The sequence below is a fragment of the Arvicanthis niloticus genome, chromosome 2 (assembly GCF_011762505.2).
Source record: "Arvicanthis niloticus isolate mArvNil1 chromosome 2, mArvNil1.pat.X, whole genome shotgun sequence".
In the NCBI taxonomy this organism is placed as follows: Eukaryota; Metazoa; Chordata; class Mammalia; order Rodentia; family Muridae; genus Arvicanthis; species Arvicanthis niloticus.
The window spans coordinates 63,604,820-63,623,337 of NC_047659.1; the positions used below are offsets into that span (position 1 = coordinate 63,604,820).

The following is an 18,518-nucleotide window of genomic DNA, read 5'->3' on the forward strand; positions in this document are numbered from 1 at the left end:
CCTAGCTACAGGATCACAGCAATGTGAAGTAATAGGTTCCACCAAAACTTGTTTTTTTTTATAACTTAATGTAACAAACAAATTAAATCCTAAATATGTTATTTGTAAGATAAACAACATGACTAATCTGCATTTTTGTAACTATAAGTGGAAGAAACATCTGATGTGATCAAATATCTAAAGAATTCAGAAAACTGTATAGTATGTAATAGAAATATAATAATAAAATAAAAATTGTATAGTTTGAAAATATATTCACTTATAATCAAACTATACTTTAAAATATGTTCTTAATTGAAAGAGTATTTCATCAATCTTTCTACTTTTCTCCCTCCCTCCAGTCCTTCCCAAAAGCGCTCCTTCCAACTCCCCTCATGTTCTCTCACTCTCAAGTTAATAGCTTCTTTTTCATCAGCAATTACTTGTTACACGTATTTATGTATGTATGTAAGTATGTATGTATGTATGTATGTTTGCATGTATGTATGTATGTATATGCACAAATATATAAGTACAACATACTGATTCTGCTTTTGACTTTTGTGTGCATATACTGACCATGCTGTATTGGACAACCTAACTACAATGAACAGAATTCTCATTGGGAGAGTATATCCAAATGGTATTGGGAAAACATGCAAAATGTCATTTAATGATTTCAATAATAATCTAATAATACAATAAATAATAAGAAACTGAAAATATGAATCAACTACATATACTATTGAATATATAAAATTATGATACAAAATTTTAAAATAACTGCTGTAATATATGCCTGCACTTAGAAAAGTGGAGATATTTTATACTGATATATATTCACTCTCATATCTAAATCAGCTATTTGGTATTCTTTCATTAATGGACATAATTAAAAATAACATTGTATTAGGATTAATGTTATATAAGTATGTTTTCACTGTTCTTTCCATAAAGAAAGATTATATATATATATATATATATATATATATATATATATATATATATTATGTATATTATATATATACATATATATACATATATATAATCTGTAAAATTATGACTAATGTATTATCTTCAATTGAGTCCTTTATTGCTTATATCCATATTATATTGCATGTCTTAACTATGAATACAAAGATTTATTATAAAACAATACAAGGCAAAAACAAAATTGTACAACATAGATGAAGTTTCCATACTAAAATGATAGCAATATTATCTTCTGCTATGTAATATTCCAATATGAATCCAAATTAAGTAAAATTTGTTGTAGTTATATTAACATAATTATTTAAATTAATGTAAATTATTTAAATTCCACAAGTGAAATATTGAAGTTGAACACAAATCTGAGGAAACATGGTAGTTATGCAAAAATGTTTCTTTTCTAACTCTTCCCTATGAAAAATAAAAATGACTTATCTTGAATAATAGTAAAACTGAATATGTTAATTAGTAAAGGATATTAACATATTTCTAGCTGAATTTAGTGTCCTAGTTAAGAACTAAAATCTAGTTTCATTAACTGAAATCTATCTAACACAATGTTCATTGGGAGTATTGTTAGCTACCTAAATCTATTACTCAAATATCTTCAAATGGAAGGATGTAGACACCCAGGTGAAGACTTAAGGTAAGTCTAAAACAATTTTTATAATGTAGCTATGTAAGTATCATATGTACAGCAAAACAGTAACAAACTTCATCTAAAAACCTCACTCAGTCCCAGAAATAGTATTAGCCACATTTCTTTATAATGAATTAACTGATTAAACATTTCCAAAATTATCAGTTTCTTCATTACAAAATAATAAACTATTTTCTTCTATGTCCTACTACAGTTTTCACTAAAAAAAGTGGGCAAGATCAGTTTATTTTCTCTTTCATCGTAATAGTAACTATACTCTATTGTAATAATAACTGAACTCAGTGACTTTTATTTCTCTTTCAGAAATTCTTTATGTAACTAACCCTAAGCATAAACAAAAACTTGTTCTGCATTAATGTTTTGTATATTAAAAACACCCCTAGTGGAAACTAGAGATGGTTCAGCAGTTAAGAGCACTGATGTTCTTCCAGGGGTCCTGAGTTCAATTTTCAGCAACAAAACGGTGGCTTACAACCATCTGTAATGGATTCCAATGACTCTCTCTGGTATGTCTGATGACAGAGACAGTGTACTCATAGGTATATATTAAACAAGCGATTCTTTAAAAACAAAAAAAAAGGAAAAAAAAAAAAACAGTCCCTAGTGAATTCATTGAGCAAGCACAATCATTGTGATTACTTACTGTCTGATGTTGCCCTAGAATGAGTATTCTCTTTAACAACAAGACTTGCTTAGTCTATCTGAATGTAACATTTTTGACCAGAGTTTTAGCATAGAACTTTTTATCTCTGAATTTCTCAACCTGTATATTAAGGGATTCAACATGGGAGTGACAACTGTATAAAAAATGGTGACTGATTTATCAATAGGAAAATTGGAAACAGGTCTAACATACATAAAAATGCTAGGAACAAAAAATAGGACAACCACCATAAAGTGAGAGCTGCAGGTAGATAGGGCTTTGCGCCTTCCTTCCTGGCTGTGAGTCTTAAGAGAGTTTAGAATGATTCCATAGGAGGCTAACAGAATAATAAACACCACCATACAGATTGCTCCATCATTGGCAATGACAGTAAGACCAAGAAAGTAGGTGTCAGAGCACACAAGCACCAATAATGGATACATGTCACAGGCAAAGTGGTCAATAACATTGGGACCACAGAAAGGAAGGTCATAAACAAAGAAAACTTGAGCCAAGGAGTGTACAAACCCTCTAATCCAGGTTGCCACCAATAGGAGGATGCATACCCTTCCCTAACTCTTCCCTAACATTCATGATGGTTAAATAGTGTAGTGGTTTACAGATGGCAACATAACGATCATAAGCCATTGCCACCAAAAGGAAGATCTCAGTTGCACCAAATAAGTGTTCTACAAAGAGGTGGCCCATGCAAGCTCTGAAGGAGATCGTCTTTTTATTGCAGAGTAAGTCCATAATCAACTTGGGTGAGATGGCAGTGGAATAAATAGCATCCATGAGTGACAGATAGGCAAGGAAGAAGTACATTGGGGAGCTCAAGGAGGGGCTCACAATGATTGTCACCACAATAAGCAAGTTGCCTGCCATGGTCACAATGTACATGACTAGAAATAAGACAAATAATGCTTTTTGCCCAACAGGATCCTGAGTGAGACCCAATAGGATAAATTCTGTAACACTGTTATTCTTTCCCATTTACTCTTCTATGAGGCTTATTTCAATGACAAGAGATTAGAAAAACAGGACCTGCCATTAATTGTGAACAAGACCATGAATCTGTTGGTTATAAAACACATCTTCATTACCACCTTCTCTGGAGTGTTGTTAGGTGTTTGGTAAACATCTATTGAATTCCTCTCATAAATATCACCAAAGAACTCTTAATAATGTCATAAAGGCTAAGTTCTTGCTCAAGACCTCATCAGAATACCATACAGAAAAGTAGACGATGGTATCTCAGTCATTCATATATTTAAAATTACTAAAACACATTTCATTCTGGTTTCATCTTCAGTTGAAAGCCACCTACAAATTGTTCACTGTAGTGTTATTAGATAAACACATATGCTACCCAAATACCCTAAAATGAAAGAACATAGCCACAATGTGAGGAATGTGTGTACAGTATAGCTATGTATTGTAGCTACATAGTCCTATGCATGTACATAAGAATAGCTATGCAGGGAAAGTTTCTTCCTCTTAAGAAACCCACAAAAAGTGGTGATGACAAATGCAAAACACTTTGACTAAGAGATACCCAGGCTTTGTAGTTTGCAATCTTTGTGAAGAATACTTTACAATATGAATGTGCTGCATCCAAAATAGCACCCATCCTGTAACAACCAGATTAATGCAATTATACTTCACTGAAAACACAGATTATCTGCATCTTAAAAGACTCTTGCTGTTTATATATCTCTCACTTGATCACTAAAATCTGAATTTTGAACAGTACCAAATAACACTAATATTAATTAGCACGCACTGCCTATGGCAGTTATTGCATCTGACTCTGTCAAGTCTTCCAGCAGCTATTGTTTTATTCTTTTCATCTTTTCACATATCAATTCTTATCACAATAATACTGTATCAGGATTTTCACAAATGCTTTTACCTGACTTTAACTCACCTCTGATTGACACCCACTATAGTGTCTCCAGCTAGTACATTTGTTTTATAATTCGTTTGTTATAGAACTCTTTGTTTTAGAACTCTTAGTAAGTAAGGAGAATAAGAGGGGAGAAAATAGAAACTATAAGAAGAATGGGGCATGATTTTAAGTATAATGCCTCCTAAGTACTGAGAGTGTACAAAGAGAAGTTTAGGATCCAGATGATCAAATATATAACAGTCAATTAAAAGTACATAATCGATGTGATAAAGTCTGCATTTAGATCATATTTAAATGTATTTATAAATGTGTGTTTGTACATTGAAAAATAAAAAGATTAAATCTTCTAATTTAGACTTCCTTCTAGTTGAAGCTATGCAGCCTTATTATGATTTGAAACTTATGGATTCTTCTGGAAAGTTTTTATTCTTTTTTCATATTTGAATGATCAAATAACCATTTCCAAACTTATTACTGTTTCCTGAATAATGTTAACAAAAAATAAATTGAACGTGGCATCTTTTGTGACTAAATAATTACTATAATTTTTTTATTGATGTGATAGAACCCAAGACACACTTGAAAGAAGAGAAATCACTGTGAACCCATGACCCATACACGTGTATGAAAGTGTCATATCAGGTTCATTCACTAACTGTTCTACACTGGGCAAGGCCATCATCCTTCTGTCTCCATTTAATCACTTTTACCATGGAAACATCAACATCCACTTTATAGGATATTTGATTTGATTTGTGTGTGTATGTGTGTGTGTTTAAAATGTCTGAAACACTGATAAAATATAAATGGACAGTAGCTCTTGCTGATGTTCTTGAGTGTTTCACAGGAAGTATCAGCTCAGAATTAATCAATTATAAACATTCTCTGTCAAAAAGGATTGTAAAAAATGCCTAGGATACTAAAAATAGTATAACATACTTCAGGAACCACATCAGGACATAAATTAAAAGAATATATCTTTAAATTATCTATTTATATATGCAAAGCCATTAAGTATTCATAGGCATTAACAGCATTTACCTGGAAGGAATATATTTTAACTTAAAGAAGGCAGATTAAATTTATTCACATGCAACTGGTAGTAAAACAGGACTTGTACGTAGTCAGAGCTCTCTTGAGAAGTCAACTGCACATGCAACTTCTCCATGTCTTGTCTACATTACCACTTCCGTCTGACTGAGAGGATGGTGTTATCCTTGAAGACATAAGGCTGATAAAGGCATACCTGTTGTAACACACAGGAATATAAAGTAACATGTGTTTGACAATGTCTCTTTAATATGTTATTTTCTACATTGTTTACATTATCAGTTCTTTATGATTCTGGTAAATTTAGTGACTTGTGTAATTTTTTACATAATTGAGTAAAAAGAGGGTAGTTAAACCCTCTTATATCATATTCAAATGCATGTAAACTAAACAAAATTATCAAAGACTTTGTTCTATCAAACATATGAATAATGCAAATGTCTTCAATTTAAGCTACTGTTAACAGTTTCAAGAAATAAGTAATCTAATACAGTTGCTAACATGTTTTAAAGAGAGATAAAGGAAAGAAGCTGTTCAACTTGAAATGTAGTAAGGTGGACAAGGGAGGAGTTGGAGAAAACGGGGAAGAGGGAAGGTATATGATTATACTCTAATTGTGAAATATATTTAAAATAATAGTAAAATGTGAAAGGTAAAGTAGCTGTGTTAAAATAATATACTTTTTAACAACCATTAAAAATGGATGAAATTATGTCATTTGAAAGATGGTATAGACTGTGGATAATGATGTTAAACTCATTATGTCAATCTCAAAAATGATAATGGAATATTTTCTTTCATTTACAATGACATAAATGTAGAAATAAATCTGTGTATGGGAATTAGCATGACTAGAGGGAAGGGAGCTAAGTGAAGAAAGAATTGGCTCAAATTGCATGCTGTAGAGGAAGGAAGACATGGAGAAAGAACGGAATGGAGGACCAGCTCAAATTACATGATACACCACAGGAAAGTGGCCCAATGTAAGCTGGCACAATTGAACAATTGAGTTACCACATATAACTCTATGTTATATTCAGAACTTCTCTGCTTGCAGGGATTATTTTAAGAGATACATATAAAACCCTCCATGGAGCTATCAAACATATAAAAACATCTGCCCTGTTACACTGTAAAAAGTTAAGATGATCTGCAATATAGAATTTCATATGTACATATACATATATACTTATTATATAATGTGGAATATAATAAATATAATAGCGCATATATTAAAGTAATAAGTCAATGATAGTTTCTTAATGCATGGAATATATTTCACTTCTGTTTTAGCAAAATATAAAACAAATCAAATCAGTCTGCAACAAACACAAAATACATGATATACAACCTTATTAATCTCTGTTACTCCATTAATTGGTTGATATACTTTTAAAACATATATTAAAATATCAACTGTATTTCATGCAACCCAGACGTATTTAGCTAATATCTCTTGAGAGTGGTATCACAAAACTCATATCTTCTATCTTATTCTTTTTTTGAGAAAAAAAATTATATTTTTACTATGTTGACAACAAATATTTCATTTATCTATGTTCTTTTATTTTATTGTTTGGCATTCACAGAAACTTTTCCAGATTAACCTTGTTTCTAACAAACATGTTTCAACAAGAATCCCCATTATCTCAGTATTTTAAGAAAATATAAGAACATCTAAATGACTACTTAAAATATAAAAAACATTTTAAGTATCACTTCAAAAATTAATTTACAAGGTAGTTGAAAATTCTCACCTTCAAGGAAAATGTCTTCATATGAAAATGAATACATTAAGCTTGCATTTATATGGTAAAACATTAAATGAAAATTGATGTGCCAGCCTCATTATTAATACTGACACATATTGATAAAATTTTAACCACATTTTTCTCTTTTCTCTATCAAAGAAGTCCTCCAAAAGAACTTTGGTTTAAGGGGGGTCCAAGAGCATCACTGTGCTTCAAGAATATGCCAAGTAAACAAGAAGTAAAGACTGTGACCTCGGTTCTTGAAAACTTATAATGAAGCTTCTTCATGAGTATTATATGTCTTCAGTCTTTAAAGAATTCTACTAGAATCTTTCTAAACCCTACTTCTTTCTAATAAGAATTAAAAATAATATCCCATATATTATGGGATATGGAAGGATCCAGAAATTGATATTTTCCATGACCTCTGATAAGCAAAAATGAATGAAACCAAAAATATGTACGTTAAGAACTAAACACCAACTGAGTGCATACCCTAGAAGGAGCAAAATTTTAGTTTCCATAGAACTTCTGGGTCTATTTCTTCAATTTATATTACTGATATAGCATTATTTATATGCATCATTGCTATTTTAATAAATCAGCTTGTTATAATATTTGGAACACATTCAAATGAAGTAATCTCTCTTGAACAGATTTCTTCTCTTCAACAATCTCTAGAGGTAATTGCCTTGAATCTTGCCAAGAATGAATAGCGACCCACAAGTTGACTTGGAAAACCTATAATTTGGAAAGAAAATTTCCAAAATGTAACTTTTGGGAAACTATGAGTTGCACCTCATGAATCATCTATGTAAAGTAAGTTATATTTAGACAAGCCAGAAGAGAAACAGTCTTGCAACTGCTGTCCTTCCACACCCAAGCAAATCATGGTCTTTCAGTGACTGTGACCCCAGCAAATCATGGTCTTCCAATGACTGTGAAAGACAGTCTGTCAAAAAAAATTTAGGTGCAGAAGTGCAAAACTGGCCAGGCGGTAGTGGTGCACACCTTTAATCCCAGCACTTGGGAGGCAGAGGCAGGCAGATTTCTGAGTTCAAGGCCAGCCTGGTCTACAGAGTGAGTTCCAGGACAGCCAGGGCTACACAGAGAAACCCTGTCTTGAAAAACCAAAGAAAAAAAAAGAAAAGAAAAGAAAAAATGAAGTGCAAAACTGAGACATGAGGAGTCTACTAGATTTTGCATTGGGGTTCTAATTCTTGGAGAAGTTATCAATCATAATTACCATTCAACATATATGGAAGCTTTTGATAGTGGCATATATCAATGGAATCACAATGATATATGCCACTATATATGGAATGTTCTACTCTAACTTTTAATCCTGGCACCTGATTTTTATTTTTATTGCTTGGCAGTGAATCTTATCATTTCAGTCTACCTATTGGCATTAGTAATTAGCTAAATATATGGGGGTTGAACAAATTCATAGCCAAAGTATCAGAGTTATAAGGAATGCAAAAGTACCTCTTAAGAAAGATAGGAACAATATCATATACAAATTTCAAATAACAGAAAATATTTTTAAAAAGGAAAAAATGTTCTCATTTAAATAAATTATTTTTACTTCAACATTTTAAAAAATGTTTAAGGCAAATTAAGAGCAATATGTTAAGTATTTTAAATAATGTAGCAATAAAATGCAAGATATTTTAATATATACGATGAGCTGAATTCTGGAAAAAGAGAATTGGAAAATGTGTTTTATAATAAGAATACAAATTTAAGCTACATATTCATTACAGGTTTGTTGGAGACTTGGAAGCAGAGGTATTTGTTAATCAATGCCCAAATTACTGACCTATAGAAACTTTAAGACAGTTTTGTGTCACAGAGTAGATCCTTTTTCAACCCATTAAGTACTAGACTGTTTTATAAGATAGTTATAAAAAGGTTGTTTGTTTTTAAAAAGTGTATAAAAGCAGAAAGGAAAGGGGGGCATGGGATAGGGGTTTCCTGGGGGGGGGGGAATGGGGAAAGGGGATGGCATCTGAAATTTAAATAAAATATCCAATAAAAAAAGAAGGTTGTTTGACAACCTTTTCATATCTGGACATAGCCCTTTACTAAATTGAATACCATTGTCTACCAATGGAAGTTCAAAATCTAGTAGCTGTTCAGTCTGTGAAGCTGTATGTCTTAGCTGGTCTTCACTGTACACCAGAATCCTGAAGAAATAGGAGCTATGGCCAAAGAGTGATGGCAAGCAGTCAAAGAGTTAAAGCTTTTTTTATCCATGCCATTTATATAGGCTGCAGCTAGAATGTGTGTCCCAAACTAAAAGTGAATTTTTCTACCTTAAAAAAATCTAGATTAGTGGTGGATTTTCCTACTTCAGATAATTTAAAAAAAAAAAAAAACCCTCACCTGTATACCTAGACATTTGGATATTAGTTAATTCCAGAGGTATGTTGATAACCTAGAATATTCATCGAAATCAAGCACTGCAAGTGGAAAATCACACACTAAAGAATACATGGTGTAATGGTTTGAATGAGAATGGCCCCATGGACTCATATGATTGAATAGTTGGTCTTCAGTTGATGTAATTGTTTGAGAAGAATTAGGAGGCGTGGCCTTGTTAGAGAAAGTATATCACTGGGGCTGTCGTGGGGAAGCGGGCTTTGAGTTTTCAAAAAGCTAACACCATTCTTAGTGTGATGGCTATTCTTGGCTGTCAATTTGACTATAATGAACTACAGTCCATATATAAAGTGAACACCTGTGATCTGGACTTTAAGGCAGAAAGACAACTAGCCTTTGATCCAGATCTTGAGGCAGGAAGATAGACCTTTAATCTGGGCCATACCTTCTACTGGAAGTCTATATACGGATAATGGAAGAAGAAAGATGGTTTCATTTCTTTGCCTGACTGCCCTTGCTCTCAAAATACACATCCATTCCTTCACTGCCATTGGATCCTACTTCTTTGAGCTCGCAGCATATACAGAAGACCACCTGAGATACCCAGCCTTGTGGAACTGGGCATCTACTAGAGTCTTGAACTTTCCATTTGCAGCAAGCCATTGTTGGAATAGTTGGACTGTAGCCTGTAAGTCATTTTAATAATTCCCCATATGAGTGTATTACATACACACACACTAGAGAGTAGTAGAGAAAGAAAGAGATTCATTTTATAAGGTGTGTGACTCTAGAGAACTCTAATACAAACAATGTTCTATCTCTTTGCCCCTCCTTTCAGCTGTTCTTGATGTCATGCCTTTGCTCTACCTTAATGGACTTCCAATCTTCTTACACGCTTTATTTAGAAGTTGCCTTGGTCATGTGTTTTATCATAGTAATGAAAATATAACTAAGATATGGACAGCACAAATTGGACTCAATGGCTGTAAAACAAAAATATATATTTAACAGAATATATATTATATGTTACATATATCAGGAGAAAGTATCATTATCAAATGTAGCAACAATTTTGAAGAAGTTATGTATCAGAGAAGAAACTGAAATGTGCAAATGTTTAGACCTAGTAGCAAAGAATATTGAAAGTACAAATACACTTAAACCAATACTATGATAAAAATGTATAGGATGAGACTGCCTTGTCCACAAGAAGGTTGTAGGCTCTAAGATCAAGAATTGATAAATGGGACCTCATAAAACTGAAAAGCTTCTGTAAGGCAAAGGACATAGTCTATAGGACAAATCAGCAACTTACAGATTGGAGGGAAAAAATCTTCACTAACCTATATCTGATAGAGAGCTAATAGCCAAAATATATAAAGAACTCAAGAAGCTAACTTCCAAAAAACCAAATAACCCAATCAAAACATGGGGCATAGAACTAAACAAAAAAATTCACAAGAGAGGAATCTCAAATGGCTGAGAAGCACTTAAAGAAGTGTTCAAAGTCCTTAGTGATGAGGTAAATGCAAGTCAAAATGACGCTGAGATTCTACCTTACACCAATCAGAATGGCTAAGTTCAAAGTCTCAGGTGAGAGCACATGTTGGCGAGAATGTGGAGAAACAAGAATACCCCTCCATTGCTGGGGCTATTGTAAACTGGTACAACCACTGCAAATCAATTTGAGGGTTCCTCAGAAAATTGTAAATAGATCTTCCAATTTATCCTATTGAAGGTGTCTTTTGCCTTACAGAAGCTTTTCAGTTTCATGAGGCTCCATTTATTAATTGCTGATCTTACAGTCTGAGCCATTGGTGTTCTGTTCAGGAAACTTTCTCATGTGTTAATGAATCGAGGCTATTTCCCATTTTCTTTTCTATTAGATTCACTGTATCTGGTTTTATGTGGAAGTTCTTAATCCACTTGGAGCTTTGTGTAAGGTGATAAACATGGATCTATTTTCATTCTTCTACATTCATTCCACCAGTTAGACCAGCACCATTTACTGAAAATACTTTCTTTTATCCATTGAATGTTTTTGGCTTCTTTGTCAAAGATCATGTGTCTATTGGTGTGTGGGTTTACTTCTGGGTCTTCAGTTCTATTCCATTGATTGGCCTGTCTTTCTCTACCAATACCATGTGGCATTTATCACTATTAATTTGTAGTGCAGCTTGAAGTCAAGGATGGTGATTCCTCCAGAAGACCTTTCATTGTCAATAATTGTTTTTACTATCTTAGATTTTTTGTTTTTCCATATGAAGTCGAGAATTGCTTGTTCCATGTCTGTGAAGAATAGTGTTGGAATTTTGATGAGTATTCCATTGAATTTGTAGATTGCTTTTGTCAAGATGGCCATTTTCACTGTGTTAATCATACCAATCCATGAGCATACAATATCTTTCCATTCTTTGAAGTATTCTTCGATTTCTTTCTCCAGGGATTTTAAGTTCTCTTCATACAGATCTTTTACTTGATTGGTAAGAATTACACCAAGATATTTTATACTATTAGTGGCTCTTTTGAAGTGTGTTGCTTTCCTAATTTCTTCCTCAGTCTGTTTTTTATATGTGTATAGGAAGGCTACTGATTTGTTTGAGTTAAGTTTATATCCTGACACTTGCTGAAGTTGTTTACCAGCAGATGGAGTTCTCTGGTGAAATTTTGGGGGTCACTGATGTGTACTATCATATCATCTGCAAATAGTGATACTTTGATTTCTTCCTTTCTGGTTTGTATCCCGTTGATCTCCTTTAGTTGCCTAATTGCTTTAGCTAAATACAACAAAATGGAGTTGTTTAAGAAAGAGAAAAAATATAAAATGTTGGGCCATATAGCAAGAGATAATAATTAGAGTAAAAGGTGGAATCTAAAAGTATAATGCTCAGTATCAAATATTTATAGCCTATACTACAGTTTTAGCAACCGAATGAAAATGGCCACTGGAAGGCACTATAGAACAAGTAATTACAAACAGCAAAAATACATTCTTGGAGATGGAAAAGTAACTTGCTATCTTTTACTGAAAAGGCATGGCAATGGGGCCACCTAAGTAATATAGGAAAGGTGCTATACTATAGAAATATAGTAATATAGAAAACTCTTCCATAATTTTCAGTAGAATGAGTGTACATGGCATCATAGGACATTAATGAAAAATTACTGAAATGTTTTACTGTTAAGATTTAAAGAAGACAATAGAAGAAAAAAGGGGATAATATTTGAAAGTTTCAAAATTAAACACAAGTCTGCTTCCTACCATGGCCAGCAATATTCTGAGAATAAGAAAGATCCTCTAAATAATTGCGGGGTCTAGCCTCAACACAGGCTTAGAGTTCTCAACTGGAAGCAGGGATATCTGGAAGGTTCATAATAAATATATACAGACTACTTTTGGGGTACAAGCTGACAAGAAGTTTTTCAAGGCTTAAAATTTCTTTCTCTTCTTTATCACTCTCTGTTTCCTTTCTCTCTCACTCATTCACTCACAGCTTGAGGCTGCACAAACTCTGCATACTCCTGCACACTCTGCTTCCCTCCTGTGCACTTTTCTTTTCTTGAACTCTCACACTCTTACACACCTCTGTGCATTCCTGTTTTACTCTCACACACTCTTCACACACATCTCACATACACCTCACACACACCACATGCACTCTTCTTTCACTCACACATACACTCTCCATACACACCTCACATTCTCTCTTCACTCTATCTTCACTCACTCTTTACATGCTCTTCTCATGCTTTCATTTGCTTTCTCACTCACTCACCACATTCACTTCACATGCTTCTTCGCCTTTCTCTTGCCCCAGTCTTTTATTGATACTCCAAAAGCAAGTTTAAAAAAGACGTTGTATAATCATTGCCAAATCAAATTCAAAAGAATAACCACATCCCACAAAGAATTAAGAATTACAATTGTTCCCCAACATTTCAAGCTTCCCTATTCCCAGGTCTGTAGCCAAAATAATAATAATTGTAAACGTATCATTATTTAAACTTTAACTTTTAACTTATTATACTTCAGAGCTCAGAGCTCTGTCAGCTACTCGTATTTTCCTGTGAAGCTCTAATGATAAATGACATGAACAAAGCTGCCAGGCAGTGGCCAGAAAGAATCAAGTTAACCCTTAACTCAGTAGTTCCGCTAGCTTTCTACTTCTGTACATGCACACATGACTCTCCAAAGAGTCCCAGTGTTTTAACTTAGTTTTACTAGGATATGATTTTATGCATTCTTTACTTGCTTACACAGGAACCACTCTTTAATGTTATGCAAAACTTATTTCATAACTTCAACAGATTTCTCCTTTCTTGCGGTCACAGTGTTGGCTCTACTTCATTTTCTAATAATTTCTTCAAACTTTCTTTGCAAGTCAAGCATTAATGTGAAACTACCATTGTGCAGTTATTGAATTGTTTCCAAGATGAGAGCACACAGCATGCACCTGGGCCATTAGGACTCTGCTATGCTGTGTCCTATGCCTCAATTTTTAATTGTTTAAGAGTCATTACATCAAGGGACATCTAGTTTCACAGAATTCACCAGAGAAGAAGAAAGCAGTAGGAAAGTCAGATATAATAAAATAATTATGCATACCAAGGCCAACTGAAAAACAGTCACTCACAAATGAAATCTATACAGCCATTGTCCACAGCTAAGGTTAGGAGTAATGAGAAGAACTGTTTTTTACAAAGAGCTGCAGTGGGCAACTAAGATGTCTCCATCCCAGACTACTGCAAACAGTCCCTTATTTCAGATGGCGGGTCCCCTGGAGGGATGTGTCTCCTAGTTCTCAGGGTCCCAGATCCCATCATTTCTACAAGGAGCTGCCGCGGGCTTCTGAGATGTCTTTATCCTGGCCTACTGCAGGCAATCCTTGTCATTGTATTCTGTCCCAGCAAATAATTACTTAAAGTTTTATGTATATGGCACTGTCAAGATTTTGAAAAGATAAAAATGTGTGTCTCACAAATCCATTAAACAAGACAAAAATATTTCCAGCAACTTTTAAGGCTCTATCCCATTGCACATGGATTAATGTATATGTGGACTTTGCCCCTAATCCTGAGTAAAAGCCAGATTTAAAATGAAATGTGAATGCAGCTTTTACAAAATGCCAGTAATACAGATAACGATTTTACATTTCTTCTTATTAAACTGAATTGTAATTGCATATATTCATAGAGCATAGTTAACCTCTTAATACATATATAAAGATCACATCACTATCACTTGTGTTCCATGATGTCAATACCTGTCACCTCTTTGATTTGGGAACATTCAAGTTCTACTGTACTTCTTATTTGAAATTTTAAGTGGTTATTACCAGTTACACAGAAGCTATTCTTGTGTAACTGCACTCCTGTCCCCTTGAACTGTGCCCTCTCTATTCTCCTCTGCTTTAATTTCTCTCAAGGTTAACAATAATAATTTCTTTGAGAACAAAATTTTAGCATTCACATTTAAGAACAGGCCATTTTTTACTGTTATTTTATTTGATATAATATGTACTGGTTCCATTAATGTTGCCACAAATTACATTTATATTGTATTAATGTCGGCTATTTTCTGGGTATATCATACAGTTTCCCTCCAATATCTGTTAATGCCCAGATTATGTGCTTAGCTGTTCTGAACAGTGCAACATAAAACACCTAAATAATGTCTCTGTATTAGTTAGGTCTTTAGTGCTGTGAATAGACACCATCACCATGGCAACTCTTATAAGGACAACATTTAACTGGGGCTACCTTACAGGTTCAGAGGTTTAGTCCATTATCATCAATGTAGTAGCGTGGTAGCATCTAGGTAGGCAAGGTGAAAGAGAAGCTTAGAGTTCTACATCTTTCTCTGAAGGACTTGCATGGTATGTACTCACTAATAAGTGAATTATTATCCAAAAATACATAATACCCAGGATACAATCCACAGAACACAAGGAGGTTAACAAGCCAAAGGGCCCAAGTGAGGATGTCTCAATCCCAGTTGGGAAGGAGAAAAAAGTAATCAAGGGGAAGGAGCAGAGGAAGAGAGTAACCTGGTTGGGAGAGGGGTCAAGGAGGGAAAAAGGAGGAACATGATCTGGTATGGAGGAGAAACAGGAGTAAAGCCCTGAGGGCCTGCAGAAAGAATGGGAAGAGCCAACCTTGGGAGGTAGGAGATGGGGAGACCCTCTAGAATGTACCAGAGACCTGGGATGTGAGACACACTCAGGACAAAAAGGGAGGGACCTTAGATGAAATTCTCAACAGTGGGGAGAGGGAACTTGTAGAGTCCATCTCCAGTGGAAAGACAGGGCATCAAGTGGTGGGATGGGTTGCCATCCCACAGTCAAGAGTTCTGACCCAGATTTGTTCCTGTCTAAAAGAACTGCAGGATCTGAGATGGAGAGGAGACTAAGGGAGGGGAAGTTCAGTGGTTGGCCCAAATTGTAATCCAGTTCTGGGGTAGGCTCCAAGACCTGACAATGTTACTGATGCTGTAGTGGACTTAGAGTCAGGAGCCTGGCATGGCTGCCCTCCAAGAGGCCCAACAGAGAGCTGAAAGAATCAGATGTAGATACTTATACCCAACCAGTGGACAGAAACAGAAGACTCCTTTGGTTGAATTGGGAAAGGGCTGGTAGAAGCTGAGGAAGGAGGAACACCCCATGGGAGAACCAGCAGTCTCAACTAACATGGATACCCAAGATCTCTCAGGCATGGAGCCACCAACCAGGTAGCATATACTAGATGATGAGACCTTGGACATATATACAACATAGTACTGCCTTGTCTGGCTAAGATGCACCTAACCCTTCAGAGACTGGAGGTCTCAGGGAATGGGGAGGTCTGGTAGGTTTGGTGTGTGGGAGGAGATGTCCTATTGGAGACAAGGGAATGGGAGTAGGATAGGAAGCTACCAGAGAGCAGAGAGGGAGGGGGTGATGAGTGGACTGAAAAAAGATTAAATAATAATAATAATACCAACGAAACAAAAAAAATACAAAGGATCAATGAAACAAAAATTGGTTCTTTGAGGAAATCAATAAGATAAAAATTCTTTATTCAAACTACCTGAGAGAGAATACCTAAATTAACATAACCAGAAATGAAAAGGTTTCATAACAACAGACACAGAAAAAATATAAGGAACCATTAGTTCATACTTTAAAAACCTGTACTTCACAAAATTGGAAAATTTAAAAGAAATGATATTTTTCTTAATATATACTGCCTTCAAGTGTTAAATCAGATAAATAACTTAAATAGACCTATAACCCCTAAGGAAATATAAGTACTAATTAAAAACCTTCCAACCAAAAAAAAAAAATTCAGAGCCAGATACTTTTTGCATAAAATTTTACCACACTGTTTTTTTTCACAATTTTATTTATTTATATTTGTGTGTGTATGGGTGGTTTTCCCCAAAGAAGAGTTGACATCAATACTCCTCAAATTATTTCACAGAATAGAAACAGAAGGAGCATTGCCAAATTCATTTCATGAAGCCACAGTCTTAACACCCAAATCACACAAAGATTCAACAACAACAAAAATATGAATTACAAACAATTTTCCTATGAAGATAGAACAAAAATATCCAATAAGATACTTAAAAAATGAATCCAAGAACACATCAGATGAAGTAGGCTTCATCCCAAAAAAAGCAGGGATGATTTAACATATGAAAATTTAACATATGAAAATATGAAATGTAACCCTCCTCTATATTAAAAACAAACAAACAAACAAAAACAGAAAGAAAAGAAATACATAAAATTCTCACTAGGTCCTGAAAATGGCTCTGACAAAATCCAATACTCCATTCAGATAAAAGTCTTGGTTTTGAACAGATTGGATAGAAAAGGGACACACTTAATTAAACATCATAAAAACAATTTACAGCAAACCTATAGCCAACATTAAATTAAATGGAGAGAAACTTAAAAGAAATTCTGCTAAAATCAGGAGCATGACAAGGTTGTCCACTCTCTCTTTATTTATTCAATATAATACTTGAAGTTCTAGATAGAGCAATAAGACAATTGAAGTCAAAAATGCTAAAAATTGGAAAAACAGTCAAAGTATTGCTATCTGAAGATGATAGGATAGTATATATATGCAATCCCCCAAATATTCTACCATGAAACTTCTATAGGTGATAAGCACCTTCAATGGTGTTGTTAGATACAAGATTAACTAAAAAAAATAAAAATAAATAGTCCTCCTGTATAAAAATGACAAACAAACTGAGAAAGATATCAGGAAAACAACACCCTTCACAATTAAAAATTGGGGTACAGACCTAAGCAGAGAATTCTCATTAAAGGATCTCAAATCAATGGCCAATTCTTAAAGAAGTGTTCAACATCCTTAGCCATCAGGGAAACACTAATCAAAATTACTTTGAGATATACCAAGATATCTATCTATCTAACACTAGAAGATATCTTGGATAATCCTAACCAAGCAAGTGAAAGACTCGTATGATTTAAAATTCAAGTCCTTAAAGAAAGAAGCTGAAAAGACATCAAAAAAGAGAAAGATCTCCCATGCTTGTGGATTGGTAAAAATAACATAGTAAATATGGCCATCCTACCAAAAGCAATCCATAGATTCATTGCAATCTCCATCAAAATTCCAACAAAATTCTTTATAGACCTTGAAATAATTCTCACCTTCATATCAATAAACAAAACAGTATCGACAAAACAGTCTCTAACAATAAAAGAACTTCAGGAGCTATCATCATCCCTAATTTCAAGCTATAGTAACAAAAACCACATGGTATTGGCATTAAAATAAACATATTGATCAATAGAACTGAATTAAAGACCCAGACATAAACCCACATACCAATGGACACCTGATTTTTTTTATAAAGAAGGCAGAAATATACAATGGAGAAAAAAGAGTACATTTCCAATAAATGATGCTTATCTGAATGGATGAAAAATTCTTCTGCATGTAGAAAAATGCAAATAATCCATATATATCATCTTGGACAAAAATTCAAATCAGAGTAGATGAAGGAACTCAACATGAAACTAAACACTTTGAACATAATATAAGATAAAGCAGGGAATATCTGTGAACACACTGGCATAGGAGACAGTTTTCTAAATAGGACATCAATGGTGTAGGCACTAAGATTGACAA

At 34.0% G+C, this 18,518-nt stretch overlaps 1 pseudogene across 1 annotated transcript; it reads right to left on the reverse strand.

Annotated features, from left to right (window-relative positions):
- Positions 1–1,270: 1,270 nt before the first annotated feature.
- Positions 1,271–7,501, reverse strand: LOC143441363 (olfactory receptor 4A5-like; annotated as a pseudogene). Its single transcript, XR_013108689.1, has 2 exons — positions 6,990–7,501; positions 1,271–5,428 (listed from the first exon to the last, which is right to left on the reverse strand). The product of XR_013108689.1 is annotated as an olfactory receptor 4A5-like (transcript).
- Between the last annotated feature and the right edge of the window lie 11,017 nt (positions 7,502–18,518).